Here is a 16,713-nt window from a genome sequence, read left to right as displayed (position 1 = left end):
GGTATAAATTGAGTATAGGCAACAGAGTTCAGAGTCGTACAGTATGGGTAACAGAGCCTAGGGTGTAGGCAATGGAGTCAGAGTTTATATAGTGAGGGGGGGGGGGTCTGTCAACGTGGTTCAGAGTTCAGAGAGATGACCGCTGAGGGAAAGAAGCTGTTCCTGAGTCTGCTGTGAACGTGGTTCAGAGTTCAGAGAGATGACCGCTGAGGGAAAGAAGCTGTTCCTGAGTCTGCTTGACCTGGAGCGGAGGTTCCTGGAGCGTCTCCCGAAGGGGAGAACGTCAAACAGTCCATGATTGGGGTGAGAGGTGTCCTTGACAATGCTGCGTGCCTTCCTCAGACACCGCTTGTGGTGGATAGACTCAATAGTAGGGAGTGGTGTACCGGTGATGCTTTGTTTTCACCACCCTCTGCAGTGCTTTCCGGTCAGAGGCCGTGCAAAAGACGTACCAGACTGTGATGCAGTTGGTGAGGATGCTTTCAATGGCACACTGGTAAAGGTTCACCAGGATCTGAGGGGACAGGTGGGCTTTCCTCAGTCTCCTCAGGAAGAAGAGGCACTGGTGAGCCTTCTTGACCAGTGCTGAGGTGTTGAGGTTCCAAGACGGGTCCTCTGAGATGTGGACGCTGGGTCTGGTCCTCCTGAAGTCCACCATGAGCTCCTTGGTCTTCTTGGTGTTGAGAGCCAGATTGTTGTCGGCACACCACGCCACCAGGTGCTGGACCTCCTCCCTATAGGCCAACTCATGGTTGTTTTTGATGAGGCCCACCGCTGTTGTGTCATCTGCAAACTTAATTATGGGGTTGGTACCATGTATAGGAGTACAGTCGTGGGTGAAGAGGGATGAATGAATGACTTATTTTATTTTGAACGTTTACAAATAAGGAAGAAAGCCGAAGGCCGGACCAGCACTCTCAGATAAAAAAATTGTTTTTAATGGCAGCCTATAGTACAGACATGTTTCGGAACAGGTGTTGCATCTTCAGTGTTAATAGGCTAGCAATGGTAGCTTGTAAAAGTGGGAGCTATATACCATGTGGGCAGGAAGTGACATCATTGAGGTGAGCTTGGGAATGCTAGTCAACTTTGACCTCCATAGTAAGGATTTTATAATGTAGAATGTTGAAAACAAATATAAACCAGAAACTTAAATAAGCCAATAGCAAACACAAAATTCTATAAGAGAAAAACAACAAAAACAGAAGGAAAAGAGGACAACTTTTCACCATTCGTAAAAATAATAATAATAGTAATAATAATATAATCATGATAATAAAAGTAATAAAAGTCACTTATAGGAAACAGGATAACAAGTTTTTTTCATTCATTCCCTTTGGTACAGTACCATTAAACAAATGAATATAGTAGCCTGTCTCCCCCTCTAGAGGACATTGTAGACTAACTCGCCAGATACAGATACATGGGAGGGGCAGCTGTCAGATACTGAGAGCGCGGTCTACCTTGACTTTGAATGTTTACAAATACGAATAAACAAGCGAAAAGGATAGGTTTGAAGCCGAAGGCTTATAGAGCAACCTACCCCTAATTCAAAAACGAATTCAAAACAGTTAAAGGTTTCAAAATATAACAAACAAACAAAAAAATATCAACATCAAAAATCAACAAAAAACTATCCTGATGAGAACAAAAAAAGTTAAAGTTTGCAAGAAAAAACAAACAAAAAATCAACTATCAACAAAAAACGTTCCCGAAAAGAACATAAGCCAACATAGGAAAATCAAAACTTAATCTGCAATACCCAAGTTTCATGGTAGAGAAAAAACAGAGTAGAGAAAGGGGACTCAGCACACAGCCTTGCGGCACGCCGGTGTTCAGGGTGAGGGTGGAGGAGGTGAGATTAACCTAACTAACTGAGGTCTGTTCGTTAGGAAGTCTAGTATCCAGTTGCAGACCGAGGGGTTGATGTCAAGGTCCTTGGTTTCCAGAAGGTCACCACTGGTTTGGAGATGAGTTTGGAGGCGATGGTGGTGTTGAATGCTGAGGTCTATGAACAACATTCTCACATGGGTATTGCTCTCATCCAGGTGGGAGAGTGTAGCGCTGAGGGGATGGCGTCCTTCGTGCTCCCGTTCTCACGGTAGGCAGATTGGTGACTGTCCAGTGAGGGTGAGAGGCCAGATTTGAGGTGAGCCAGCACCAGCCTCTCAAAGCACTTCTTGATGATGGGGGGTGAGTGCAACGGGGCGGAAGTCATTAAGGCTCGAGGCAGAGATGTGTTTTGGACAACTGCCTGGGATAGTGACAGGTTGAATAGTGTCAGTTAAGACCCCGGTGGGTCTTGGACTTCCTGACTGGCAGACCCCAGGTGGTGAGAGCAGGCAACTGCACCTCCTCATCCATCACCCTCAACATAGGGGCCCCCCAGGGCTGTGTTCTGAGTCCCCTCCTCTACTCCCTGTACACACACGACTGTGTGGCTCAGCGGAGTAGCAATACAATCGTCAAATTTGCTGACGACACAGTGGTGGTGGGCCTGATCTCTGCCAACGACGAGAGGGCCTACCTGGAAGAGGTCAAGGTCCTGGCGGGATGGTGCCAGGAAAACAGCCTCTCCCTGAACGTCAGCAAAACAAAGGAGATGATTGTGGACTTCAGGAGGTCGGGGGTCAAGGACTACAGCCCCCTCAGCATCGACGGGGCACCGGTTGAGAGAGTCAACAGCTTCAAGTACCTCGGAGCCCACATATCCGAGGACTTGACATGGACCACACACATTAACAGTGTGGTGAAGAAGGCACGACAACGCCTCTACTTCCTCAGGCGCCTAAGGAAGTTCCAAGTCAGCCAGAAGATCCTTAAGAACTTCTACTCATGTACAATAGAGAGCATCTTGACCGGCAACATCACCTCCTGGTTTGGGAATAGCACTGCAAAAGACCGAAGCAGACTACAAAGAGTGACACGTTCAGCCGAACGCACAATTGGAGGGGGGCTCCCCACCCTCCAGAACATTTACTACAAGCGTTGCAAGGGCAAGGCTAAGAGAATCATTAAAGACTCCAGTCACCCGAACAACTGCCTCTTCGAACTGCTGCGGTCAGGCAAGCGATACAGGAGTCTCAAGGCGAGCACAGAAAGACTCAGAAGTAGCTTCTATCCCCAGGCCATCAGGCTGCTAAACGAACAATGAATGAACACTACACAACAACAACCACCAAACGCACATAGCACACACATCCACACGCACACACTCACTTTAAACAAACACACTGTAGCACCCACTCCACACACTTTATAGCACACACCCACTTTAAACAAACACACTGTAGCACCCACTCCCCACACTTTATATTTATGGATGAAGGATTGCACTACAACTCGTACACCTTACTGTAAATTGTACCTAAAATTGTACCTCATCCCATTTCTGCTTTGCACTAGATAGTACTGTACATTAGTACACTGCATAGTATTGTATATTATATGGTAACTCAGAACATTGTACATATGTCTATACCGAACACTGTGACCTCATTTTCTTCTTCTAAATTCATGCTATATTATGTTATTATGTTATTTGATACTATCTTGTCTAGCACAGTCTCTGGAGCGTAACAGTAAGAAGCATTTTGTATGAAAGTATTCTGTACTTCTGTATGACAACTATTAAAGAACTTGAACTTGAACTTGGACAGTTGCTCAGCGCACTTCCTGAGCACTTTGCCGGGGATGCCATTCAGGGCCAGCTGTGTGGGAGTCCAGGGTGTCCTGAGTGTCAAACATACTCCAGTCCGTGTGGGAGTCCAGGGTGTCCTGAGTGTCAAACATACTCCAGTCCGTGTGGGAGTCCAGGGTGTCCTGAGTGTCAAACATACTCCAGTCTGTGTGGGAGTCCAGGGTGTCCTGAGTGGCAAACATACTCCAGTCCGTGTGGGAGTCCAGGGTGTCCTGAGTGTCAAACATACTCCAGTCTGTGTGGGAGTCCAGGGTGTCCTGAGTGGCAAACATACTCCAGTCCGTGTGGGAGTCCAGGGTGTCCTGAGTGTCAAACATACTCCAGTCTGTGTGGGAGTCCAGGGGGCCTGAGTGTCAAACATACTCCATTCTGTGTGGGAGTCCAGGGGGGCCTGAGTGTCAAACATACTCCAGTCTGTTTGGGAGTCCAGGGGGGCCTGAGTGTCAAACATACTCCATTCCGTGTGGGAGTCCAGGGGGGCCTGAGTGTCAAACATACTCCAGTCCGTGTGGGAGTCCAGGGGGGCCTGAGTGTCAAACATACTCCAGTCCGTGTGGGAGTCCAGGGTGGCCTGAGTGGCAAACATACTCCAGTCCGTGTGTTGGAACAGCTGCTGCAGCTCAGAGTCTGGCCATATTATGACTGTTCTGACTGAGGGCTTCACACGTTTGATGAGTGGGGTGTACTTTGGGAGCATCAACAAAGAGAGGTGGTCAGATGGTCCCAGGTGAAGGAGGGGCATAGATTTGTATGCATCAGCCTATTGGTGTGACATGGTCTACTGTCCTGTCTCCTCAAAGGTTTTTATAGTTTTTTCCTCCACAGATATGGTCCTGGCAGTCCAAAATGTGGGACAGCATGGAATTGAAATCCCATTACTCATGTAAACATAATCATGCAGATCTGTGCCACAAGAAGTGAGATGGAAAAACTGGGTCACTTCAATCACCTATAGTTATAAGACTAGAATACTTTATTAAAGGGGAACTATCTTATAAATGGCCTCCTTGAGTGTTTAGCATTGTTTCCTAGCTATGTGAACTTATATTAATATGATCTATGTCTCTAATTCTCATATTGGCGCATTCTTCCAATTCTCCTCTCACAATATTCACCCTCACTGAACTGAGTCATCTGAAAATGTTCTGATTTGTGATGTCAGAGAGACACCGCTGCATGATAATGTGGCTGTGTGGCATCAAGTACATGATGAGCTGCACACAGTGGTTGGATTGGAGCCCAGGCTCAAAACGTCTCGAGATCTTGAGGTAGAAAATTTTTTGAGGACTTGATTAGAAATACAAAACAATGGAAAAAAAAAATTACAGAGGTGTTCCATAGACTCACAGAAATTGTGTAAAAGTGCCCAAATAGTGAAAGAAATAGTAAAATAGTTCCCCTTTAAGAGTTTCCTGTTAAAGACGGAAATGACTAGTGCTGTTTTTTATTATTATTAGTATTACTAGTATTATATATATTCATCATCAGCATCATCATCATCATCATCATCATCATCATCATCATCAAAATATCACTGTTGTGGCCGAGTGTGTTGTCTCACCGCAATATATATAGCGACAACAAACCAAAATAGTTAAAACAATAAATATATGTTAACTTTATGTCTGAAAAGGAGTAGGAAGAAGTATAAACATATTTAATCCTACCCTTTCTCTTAGGGCTGGGCGATATGGAAAAAAATCATATCGCGATAACGATATGATAATTTTATTTTATTTCTCGATATCGATAATTATCGAATTGTTATAAGTATAATTTTTTTTTTTTTTTTTTTAACAACAGATGTATGTTTATTTTGCAGCAATTCTTTGTCATTGCCGCCATCTTTAGTGTTACATCCCCTCACACTCCAGTTCTCAGGCTGCAGCTGTTTTAAAAGCTAAAGTAAACCGGCTTCTCTGCTGGCTGTGGCTCCAGAGGAGTTGAACAGTTCTGGCTCTGCTAGTTTATTTTCGATCTTTTGGCGCTTTTTTGGTGGACAAACCACCGCACATGTGCACTGTGACTCGTGACTGGAGTCTAGTTCTGCTAGCACACATAGCCTACTGTGTACAGATGGTTTCAAAATGTATTTTAAATTAGAAAGCAAACAAAATAAATGGACAAGAGAAAAAGAAATCTGAATTTGGTCAGTATTGTCATTTGGACAAGCAAAGCCATTACTTTAAGTTGCAGGCAAGAAAGACAAGTCTGTCCACTGTCTCTGGTTTTAAAACTGCCCTGTTGCAGGTAAAAAAAAAAAACGATTTTTCGTTTTTTTTTTATTTCGATATTCGATATCGATTATTAAAATATATCGCGATATTTATCGTTATCGTTATATCGCCCAGCCCTACTTTCTCTACTACTAAGTGATTGTAATTATACATCATTCTAAGTCTAAATGCATACATACATACACATATCTACACATACATGTACTGTTCTTTATACATTTAAATATATGTACCCACAATAATAAATTCAATAAATAAATAATCTATGTAAACACCTGGTGATTGTCGAAGCCCTTCTTCATCCCGGTACCTGGTGAGAATCCTGTCCTTATAGCTCTTTTTAAACTGGTTCATGTTTGTACCTACTGGTGAGAATCCTGTCCTTATAGCTCTTTTTAAACTGGTTCATGTTTGTACCTACTGGTGAGAATCCTGTCCTTATAGCTCTTTTTAAACTGGTTCATGTTTGTACCTACTGGTGAGAATCCTGTTCTTATAGCTCTTTTTAAACTGGTTCATGTTTGTACCTACTGGTGAGAATCCTGTTCTTATAGCTCTTTTTAAACTGGTTCATGTTTGTACCTACTGGTGAGAATCCTGTCCTTAAAGCTCTTTTTAAACTGGTTCATGTTTGTACCTACTGGTGAGAATCATGTCGTCAGCTCTTTTTAAACTGGTTCATGTTTGTACCTACTGGTGAGAATCATGTCGTCAGCTCTTTTGAAACTGGTTCATGTTTGTACCTACTGGTGAGAATCATGTCGTCAGCTCTTTTTAAACTGGTTCATGTTTGTACCTACTGGTGAGAATCCTGTCCTTATAGCTCTTTTTAAACTGGTTCATGTTTGTACCTACTGGTGAGAATCCTGTCCTTATAGCTCTTTTTAAACTGGTTCATGTTTGTACCTACTGGTGAGAATCCTGTCCTTATAGCTCTTTTTAAACTGGTTCATGTTTGTACCTACTGGTGACAATCATGTCGTCAGCTCTTTTTAAACTGGTTCATGTTTGTACCTACTGGTGAGAATCATGTCGTCAGCTCTGGCTACCAATCAGAGTTAATGGGGGAAGCTCAGAGAGAGAGAGAGAGAGAGGTGCTGTGCTAGCTTAACAGGAGAAACACTGCATTGGAGTGATTGATTGATTGAACATTTTATTATCAGATTGCAGAATGGGTACAATAAAGTACAGCTCAATACACACAATTGTTAAGGGGATGCAGACCAGAGAAAGACTTTCGTCTTGTTTACATCAGGGTCCCCCATTTTCAATTCATCATAACATATATGACCTACATGACATACAGAGACAGTACTGCTACATCTATACATTTATGACATACCAGATTTACAAATACAGTACTGTTTTTTTTTCTTTTTTTCATGGTCCATACAAACAATATCTTGACTTCTCCTTAATTTATCTCGGCCTTCTGCAGTACAAATTGCATCAATTGTTAATAATTCTGAGTTAAAGTGCAGAAGTACAAGCACACAAGGACCCATACAGTCAATAACATCCTATAATTATTTTTTTCTAGACAAACAAAAACAATAACCAAAAATAACAGATAACAAAATAATATGTTAGGGTGCATCTCCAATAAATTTGCATCTACCATAAAGCAAACTAATAACAAAATAATATGTTGGGGTGCATCTTCCTGACACTCAACTCCTTTTACACAAGGTTCACTTAACAATTGACCCGAATGGACATTTCTATACACCTTAAACAAATGAAGATCGTAACGGTGTAATGTACATTATCCATCTTTCCCATTTCTTCTAAACTTATCCTGTTGCAACCTAAAAGAAAAAGTAATTCTTTCCATCTTAAAAATATAAATAATATCAATCCAATCATCCACTGTAGGAATTTCTGTTCTTAACCACTTTCTAGTAATGGCTTTCCTGCTAGCCGCACTTAGTATCTGAAATATATATATCTATCCCCACTTGGTACGTGTGGAGAGAGATACTATGATCTCTAGAGTGAGTAGAGATACTATGATCTCTAGAGTGAGTAGAGATACTATGATCTCTAGAGTGAGTAGAGATACTATGATCTCTAGAGTGAGTAGATATACTATGATCTCTAGAGTGAGTAGAGATACTATGATCTCTAGAGTGAGCAGAGAGATACTATGATCTCTAGAGTGAGTAGAGATACTATGATCTCTAGAGTGAGTAGAGATACTATGATCTCTAGAGTGAGTAGAGATACTATGATCTCTAGAGTGAGTAGATATACTATGATCTCTAGAGTGAGTAGAGATACTATGATCTCTAGAGTGAGCAGAGAGATACTATGATCTCTAGAGTGAGCAGAGAGAGATACTATGATCTCTAGAGTGAGTAGAGAGATACTATGATCTCTAGAGTGAGCAGAGAGAGATACTATGAGTCCTTGGACCAAGTGCCCAGATATGACATGTCGGTACCGGTGAGGCGGCAAAGTTTAGTTGTGATTTTTTTATTCCTATACATCCCTAGATTAGGTTTTGATATGATAGACCTTGCTGACTGGCAGCTTTTTAGTGGTTATCACCTCAAACCCCCCTTTTTGGTATATGGCTCTGGCGAAATTGTGTAAAGGCATACATTAATTCAATAAAATTACAAAAATCGACTTGGTAGTCTAAAATTTGTCATGTAGTATCTTGACACATAGGGGTAAGTAGCAGAATAGTATTTTGGGGCATGCTACCATTGTATTGTTAAATATGACCTGCATCATCCACAGAAACACAAAGAAATATACTGTCCGCTTAACAAATAACAACAAAGATGGTTATTTTCCAGCACATTACGGTGAATATCACTGCCTCACTTGTATATAGAAAACTTCCCATATCCCTAAGCTTCAATTTAAGCCCAAGATGACCTTTCTATCTTGAAAATGACTCTTTCTGTAGCCAAAATTCTGCACTATACCTCAAATCTGTGAAAATTGTATGTTCAAAAAACTAAAAAGTGCCTCCCCTGGAAATCATCTTCTTTCATTATATCATCTCCTTTGGGTGTGTTGAACTATTAGCCAGCCACAGATACTTGTAATAAACCCTTAAGTACTAAATAATTGCAATGTATATTGTCTAATTAAGGAACCTTTTTGACAAATTATATTGTTCTTCTCAATACCTTATTCAATTGGTTTTAGAGTTAGATAGATAGATAGATAGATAGATAGATAGATAGATAGATAGATAGATAGATAGATAGATACCTTCATTGATCCCACAGGGATACAGATACAGGACATAGAAGTAGTATAGTAATTTCAGACGAATAGCAGCACAAGACAACTTTAATATGATACAAAAATAATGTAAAATAATCTGCTGCAGAGCAAGGAGCCAACACAGTCAACAAAATAAAATAAAGTATACAGATGTATACACTCTATACAATCATCCTGTGTAAAGTAGACCGTAAAAAGGCAATCCTAGTTATGACATCAGCACAAACCAAAACACAGGTGACATACAGTATCAGCTATAACAGAAATATGTTACAATGTCACATAACATCACTGAGTCACAGACGTTCAATTACCTAGCCCCTTGTTATCATTACTTTAAAGGAAAGGAAACAGTTGTGCATATTTTACTTTTTTCTTTTCTGTCATCGTACAGCACCACACACCAGTGTCCTTTCTGTCCTCCAGTGATGTCATCGTACAGCACCACACACCAGTGTCCTTTCTGTCCTCCAGCGATGTCATCGTACAGCACCACACACCAGTGTCCTTTCTTTTTTCTTTCTTTTTTTGAGTGGTGCAACCACTCCAAGGAACACCAATGTCCGTCCCTCCTTATGTCCATCTTTATGTATATGTCCCTATGTTTAGGGTACCAACAGGGTACTTCAGATTTTTTTTTAATCATCATCAGTATCTGAGTCTGTCAGCTGTGCAGGGGTCTCCTCCTCACTGCATTGGTTGGCACAGGTTTGTAATTTACACAGGTTTGTGCATTTCAGCCCATTCTTGAGACATGTGCACTCAGGTAGTTTGCATGACCTCACACACTTGCAGGATAGCAACTGCAAGACAGCATCTAGAAGCTCTGTGAGTGATGCCTGACAGATATCACCTTGGAAGCTATCAATGCTCCTCAGTGCTTCTTCCATGTGTGACATCTCTGTTGGATGTTTCTCCTTTATCCACAGAAGGAAGCCTTTCCAGGCAAGCCTCATCAATGCTTCATAGACAAGCTTGTGCAACCTGACAGCTCGATTGTATTTTCTGCCTTCCATCACACCAGTTACTGACCCTTCCGCAACAACTTCAGACTCCACACAGAGGTCCCTCAACCCTGCATCTTGGAATCGTTTGCCCAGAATGGAAAGCAGATTGCAAATAGTGTCTGGGACAGACATTCGAGCAAGCAGCCAAACAAGGTTCTTTGCCTTTGCATCCTGGACTTGTGCTGTAGTGTCAGCATCTACACTTGGGGTTTTTGGTGGCCCCACTCTCTGTCCAGAATTGTACGTAGGTAGCAGCAATGTTTTGGGGCTGATACTCCTCTTCCTTGACTTGGTGACTGTAGGCATGATCCTTTGAGGTGCATGTCCAATGACTTTTGCCTGGACAGCTATGCCATTGACTCGGTGAGAGGTTCCTGCTCCACTACATGTTTCCTCTAGCCGGTCTATGTTGTCATAAGCCAGGGTGGTGAAAACATTTTGGTAAATGTTTGCCGGTAGTGGTAGGTCATCTCTTGACAGTTCCATCTTCTGCAGACACAGTGCTGTGTCAATCTCTTCAAACTGTGAATAGGAGCTACTATGTTTTCTTCTATTTTCCTCCAAGATGCTAATGCTTGGGAGTCAAACCATGTTGTCAATGGACTTAATGAGTACGCCTTAAAATATAGGAACAAATCTGGAAATGCCATGCCACCATCTGCTTTATTTCTCTGTGCGGTGGATCTTTTTATACGTGGTGGTCTGTTATTCCAAATAAATTTGTATGTGGAGGAGTGTAATCTTTTCCAGTAACCCTCTGGAGGGGGTAACGGTAGCATTGAACAGATGAAGTTGATTTTAGGTAGTACATCCATCTTAACTATTGATATCCGTGCTTGTACTGTGTTTTTAAGTTTTGCCCATCTATCAAGGTCGTCTTTGATTTTATTTTGGATTTTTGTGTAGTTGTGCTTCACCGTTTGTCTTATGGTAGGGAATATTTCCACTCCCAAGCATCTGAAATGTTTTACCATCGGTATCTGTCCTGGGAGGGTTGTATCTTTTTTTGCAGGGGTGTTAAGTGGAAGGAAAGCCGACTTCGGCCAATTTATCTTAAATCCCGATAAATCACCAAAGTCAATCAACTTGAGCAGATGAGGCAATGTGGTGTTGGGGTTTTTCATGAACAATATTACATCGTCCGCATATAAATTTTTTTTTTGTTGTGTGCCCTTGATTACGATAGGTTCTATGGATTGGGATTGTCTTATATATTGTGCTAAAGGCTCTAATGATAGATTGAACAGTCCGGGACTAAGAGGACAACCCTGTCTGGCAGAGCGTGATACCGGAAATATTTCCGAGATGATTGTGCCTGTTGTAATCATGGCCGATGGGTCTTTGTATAATACTTTAATCATATCGATGAATCCTTTTCCTAACCCCATCCTTTCTAGCACTGCCCACAGATACGACCATTCCAGCCTGTCAAAGGCCTTCATAGCATCCAAGGACAGCATCGCCTTAGGTATGGTGTCCTCCTTGTCGGCATCAAGTACGTGCAGTATACGTCTTATGTTCTCAGTGATCAGGCGGCCTCCTATGAAGCCAGTTTGGTCCGGGTGAACTAAAGACGTCATATGCTTTTGTAATCTGATGGCTAATACCTTAGAGTACAGTTTGATATCTGTTCCGAGGAGGCTTAAAGGTCTATAACTACTAGGGGTGGGAATCACCAGTTTCATCATGATACGATACGATATTGATTCTTTGGACAACGATACGATATTTGCCGATATCACAAAGTCTCTCACGATACAATACGATACGATTAGATTCAGGTGCCTGCGATCGATATGAGATGATATCATATGCCCATTTAACACAATCAGTTATGAGACTCGCCACAGGATTTTCAAAATAAGAGTATCGATATGAATCGATCTTATTACATCGCATCGATCCGATTCGATCGTTGATAAATACATCGATGTATCGATCTGGATCGATGTATCGTCCCACCCCTAATAACTACCGCACTCGTTGGGGTCTTTGTCTTTTTTAAGGAGGACTGTTATGAGTGCAATATTGTCAATTTTATGGAAGTTCCCCTCCTTGACTGAGTAAGATCATATTTAGTAATAAGGGGCCAATTATGTCCCAACAAGAAAGGTACATTTCTGATGGGAAACCGTCTCTTCCTGGAGCCTTACCACTTTTCATTGCGGTTATGGCCTTCTTGAGTTCCTCTAGTGTGATCGGTATTTCTAACTTTAGCGTCATCCTCTGAAAGTTTAGGGAGAATAATTTGATTAAGAAATGTGTCCATTTTGTTTTGATCGAAGGTCATTTCTGATTTATATAAGTCGGAGTAGAATACTTTGAATGTATCGTTTATTTTTACAGGATCTGTTACAAGTACTTGTTGTGCTCTAATGGTAGTTATATCTGCAAATGTTGCATTAATTCTTAATCGCATGGCTAATAGGTGGCTGGGTTTGGAACCATGGGAGTACTGCTGTTGTCTTGTGCTGCGTATTTGTATTTTTCCGATTGTTGTCTGTATATGGCATTGATCTCTATTTTTAGTACGTTAACTTGATTTTCTAGTCGAGTTGAGTTGTTGTATTTCAGAGAATTAAATAACGTTGAGTAAAGAGTTTCCAGCTCATCCAGTTTTGTGCTTTGATTCTTGCGCATTTTGGAGGAAAAGCTATCCGTGAAGTCTTTGATCATTCCCTTTACCGACATCCATATTATTCTGGGGTCTTGCACCGAGTTTGCATTCTCCCGTTGGAATACTATAAGAGCTTCTTTGAGTTGTGTAATGAATTCCTTGTTGTTATTAAGCAGCAACGAGTTAAATCGCCATCTTGGGGCTCGGGAGGATAGTATACCAAATGTACCTTTAAGGAGTAAATAACAGTGATCTGATAGTGCGTTGGGTATCATTTCCACTTCATAATTATCAAATAGTCTCTGTGATGCAAAGACATAATCTATTCTGGATAGTGTCTTATGTCTCGCCGATCGACAAGAGTACTTACGGGTCGTGGGATTAAGTAACCGCCATAAGTCCTTTACACCTGTAATCTTTGACCAATCCTTTAATGCCTTCGATGAATTCTTTTGTTCGCTGGAAAAGGCGAGGTAAGATTTGTCCATCCTTGGGTTCCAGATGGCATTAAAATCCGCTCCTATTATAAATGAGTAATCGGGAATGTCTAACATTGCATTGGTTAGTGTAGTGAAGAAATCGTCTTCGTACAAATTTGGGGCGTATACCGCTATCAACGCTATTTTCCTGTTCTTATGTTCAATCTTAGCTATAGTTATCCGACCTTCTACATCAGACCATACTCCCTTTAGTACAATATTCAACTTACGTTTAACGACTATTGCTACACCCCGAGTTCTCGTACCAATAGAGGAGTGACTGATATTATGGTATATGTTGTCCGCTAATTTACCTATGTCTTTCCCTAGAATGTGTGTTTCGCTTAGCAGAGCAATGTCCACATGTTCTTTTTTCATCAGTGTGAGCACGCTTTTGCGTTTGAGTTGGTTATTTATTCCCCCGGTGTTCCATATCATTATATTCAAACTAGCCATAGTCTATACATGTTGCATTGTAATTTTTGGTAATGCTACTAGAGTGCGAGGCAATAATAGATATACATCCCACTAGTGAGGTCCCGTTGAGAGCCGAGCTTAAAAACATACATATATACAAATAAAAATCCCCTACCCTTCCCTCCCACCGAGAGTCGTACAGGATTGTGTTCCATGAACACAACCTTTGCGTATGACTCCCTCCCTTGCACCACCGGATATCCCAGAATGATCCAATTATCCTTAACATTCCTATGTATACCATAGGATCTAACACTCTAAATTCTACCATAAGTAGAATGTCGACTGTGGCTTGGCCACTTACCCGTAAAAAATAAATAAATAAAAATGTTAATGAGATAAACTAAAAATAAAGACTAAAAATAAGCTTCAATTGTCATGCCCTAATCACTTACATTTTATATGAACTTGTGTAATTTATAGTAACCCATGAATAATATGAAGGTATTGAACTGAAGAGAGAGCCTCAATAAATCAGAGAGAGCGGATGAAAAAGAAAAAAAAACAAGTAAAAGGAAGAGAACATTAACTTAGATCTTAAAAGAGCTTTGCTATGCTTAAACATCTAAAGTATAAATTGGAGAAGTAGTGAAATTATTTCCCATTAATAAAAAACAGTTTTTAAATACGTATATGCAGCATTTCCCCTGACCGGGGTGGGCGATGATCGTTGTGTAGAGTGATCTTTCAGCTGGCCGGCTATGATGGCTCTGTGGTTCTGCATCTAGATAGCTGTTGATTATTCCCCCGAGGGGCTTCTGGTAGAGTGGATGACCACGTATTGCTGATATTCCAGAATGCTCCATATATCAAAGAATGCTTCGATGTTCTAGATTATTCCAATATGTCATTTTTACATTGTCTGAATGTTCCAGTATGTTCTGGAGTGTTCCAATCTTAAATCCAATATGTCCGCAATAATATAAACACGTCGGGGAAAGCATTCAAAAACTCTGAGCACGTAGGTCTCTCTGTCCCAAATCCTCGGTTATTAAAGGTTGTACTATATGGTGACCTTGCATAACTGAGATTTAAAAGGCCATTTATACACTATTCTGCGTGTTGTTCAGACAGGAATTTGGCTGCATCTTCAGGCGAGTTGAGGAGAACCCTTGCTCCTTGTTTGTCGACGATGCGAAGTATTGCAGGGTATATTAGTAGGGGTTTGTATTTCCCCAGGTATAGTTGAGACATCACCGTCTTGAACTGTCTAGAAGAAATGTAGAAAACAGAAAAAAATAGAAGAAAACATAGTAGCCCCACATAGACTGAAGGACATAGCATACACTAAACTACCAATCAAGCACTGTGAACGAAAATTTGGCCCCATAATTACTCATGCGATCCGGATATGGCGTGAATCACAAAAAAAAAATCCTAACCCACAAGAATGGCACAATCATACTCCCTTATTCAATAACGATGCTCTCTTAATTGGAAAACGACCTATAAGATTCCCTATATGGGAAGAGCAAGGCATACACTCATTAGGGGATGTTTTTAACAAACAGGGTTTTTGTAGTGATAAAGAAATACGCAAAAAATTTAATCTCACCAAGTCCACATGGCTTTTTCACAAACAGTTAGAGCTATGTTTGAAGTCTCACGGTGTTCCATTAGACAGACCAATTGAACACCACAGATACCACAAATTCTTCTACTCAAGAGAGACATCGAGAGGTTTTGTTTCAGAATTTTATCATCAATTACTAACGTCCTCGTATGAAACCCTCCAACTTGACTCTGTCTGGAGGAGGGATTACCAGACCTGGAAAAGGACTTTGATTGGCAAGGAGCCTGGGCAAATGTCCGACTTACATCAAGGAACCCGGATCATCAACAAATCAATCTTAACTATATTCACAGGACATACTTGACTCCTATAAGACTGTGCCGAATGGGGCTCAAACAAGATTCCAAATGCACCCAATGTACAAATGGGGACGAAGGGACATTTATGCACATGTATTGGGACTGCTCACCAGTTAAGGCATTCTGGAAAGATGTGACCCAACAAATATCAAAACTCGTATCTTGGAATATACCTGTACACCCCTCGGTATTGCTGTTGAATGATGTTTTTGAGTTTGCAGTGAATCCACAGCTAAAGAGATTGGTTTTATCGGGTATCACAGTAGCCAAAAAGCTGATCGCATCACGCTGGTTTCAACCGGAAAAAATGTGCCGTAAAGTTTGGTTTCTTACATATCTCGATGTAATTTACCATGAAATATCTACAGCAAGAATTCTGGGTCTCAATGAATCCAAAATGTCAATGTGGTTAGAAGTGGTGGAGAGAATAAAAGCTAGCTTATAATGGTAGTGTCTGGTTAGGTGCAAGGGATAGTGGAGGTACTTCTCAAGGTGGGGTCCGGGAGGGGGGGGTTCGAGCTGAGCATATGTGTGTAGGTTTTTTTTTTTAGATAACAGGTATTATGGGTATATCTTATATAAGACAACTAACTAAAAGGTGATCTCATTGGATGTGCCCTGACAATTAATGCTTGTATATCTTATCGTGTGTTGTCATGTTTGTTTATATGTTTGTTTAAAAAATAATAAAAAAATAAAATACAAAACTGTGAATAGGACACACTATGTCCAAGCCGGTTCAGAGTGTGCACCAATTCCGTGTTTCCTGTCAAGGACTTCACAGCAAAGGGCAGAAGTACATGTTTTGGTGGCTTGATTCTGCCACATGTGACTGCAAAGACCAAGTCACTACCAAAAGAGGTGACAAGTCGTTTTACTCTTTCAGACGGGCTGTTGCAGTTTCCATTCAGTAGTGTTTGCAAGAACTGAGTGATGGATTCAGGAATTAAGAATTCACCTTGTTCTACATCAGGTGGCCACACTTGTTTGGTGTCTTGTTTTTTAATAGCATTTCTCATCAGCAAAGCTGCCTTTGTTACAGCATCATCAGGGTTCACTGATCTGATATGTTGCAGTTCTA

The sequence above is a fragment of the Notolepis coatsorum genome (genome assembly GCF_963971535.1).
Source record: "Notolepis coatsorum genome assembly, chromosome: 17".
Taxonomy (NCBI): Eukaryota; Metazoa; Chordata; class Actinopteri; order Aulopiformes; family Paralepididae; genus Notolepis; species Notolepis coatsorum.
The sequence above is the reverse complement of the archived record's forward strand: the minus strand, read 5'-3'. Positions refer to the sequence as shown.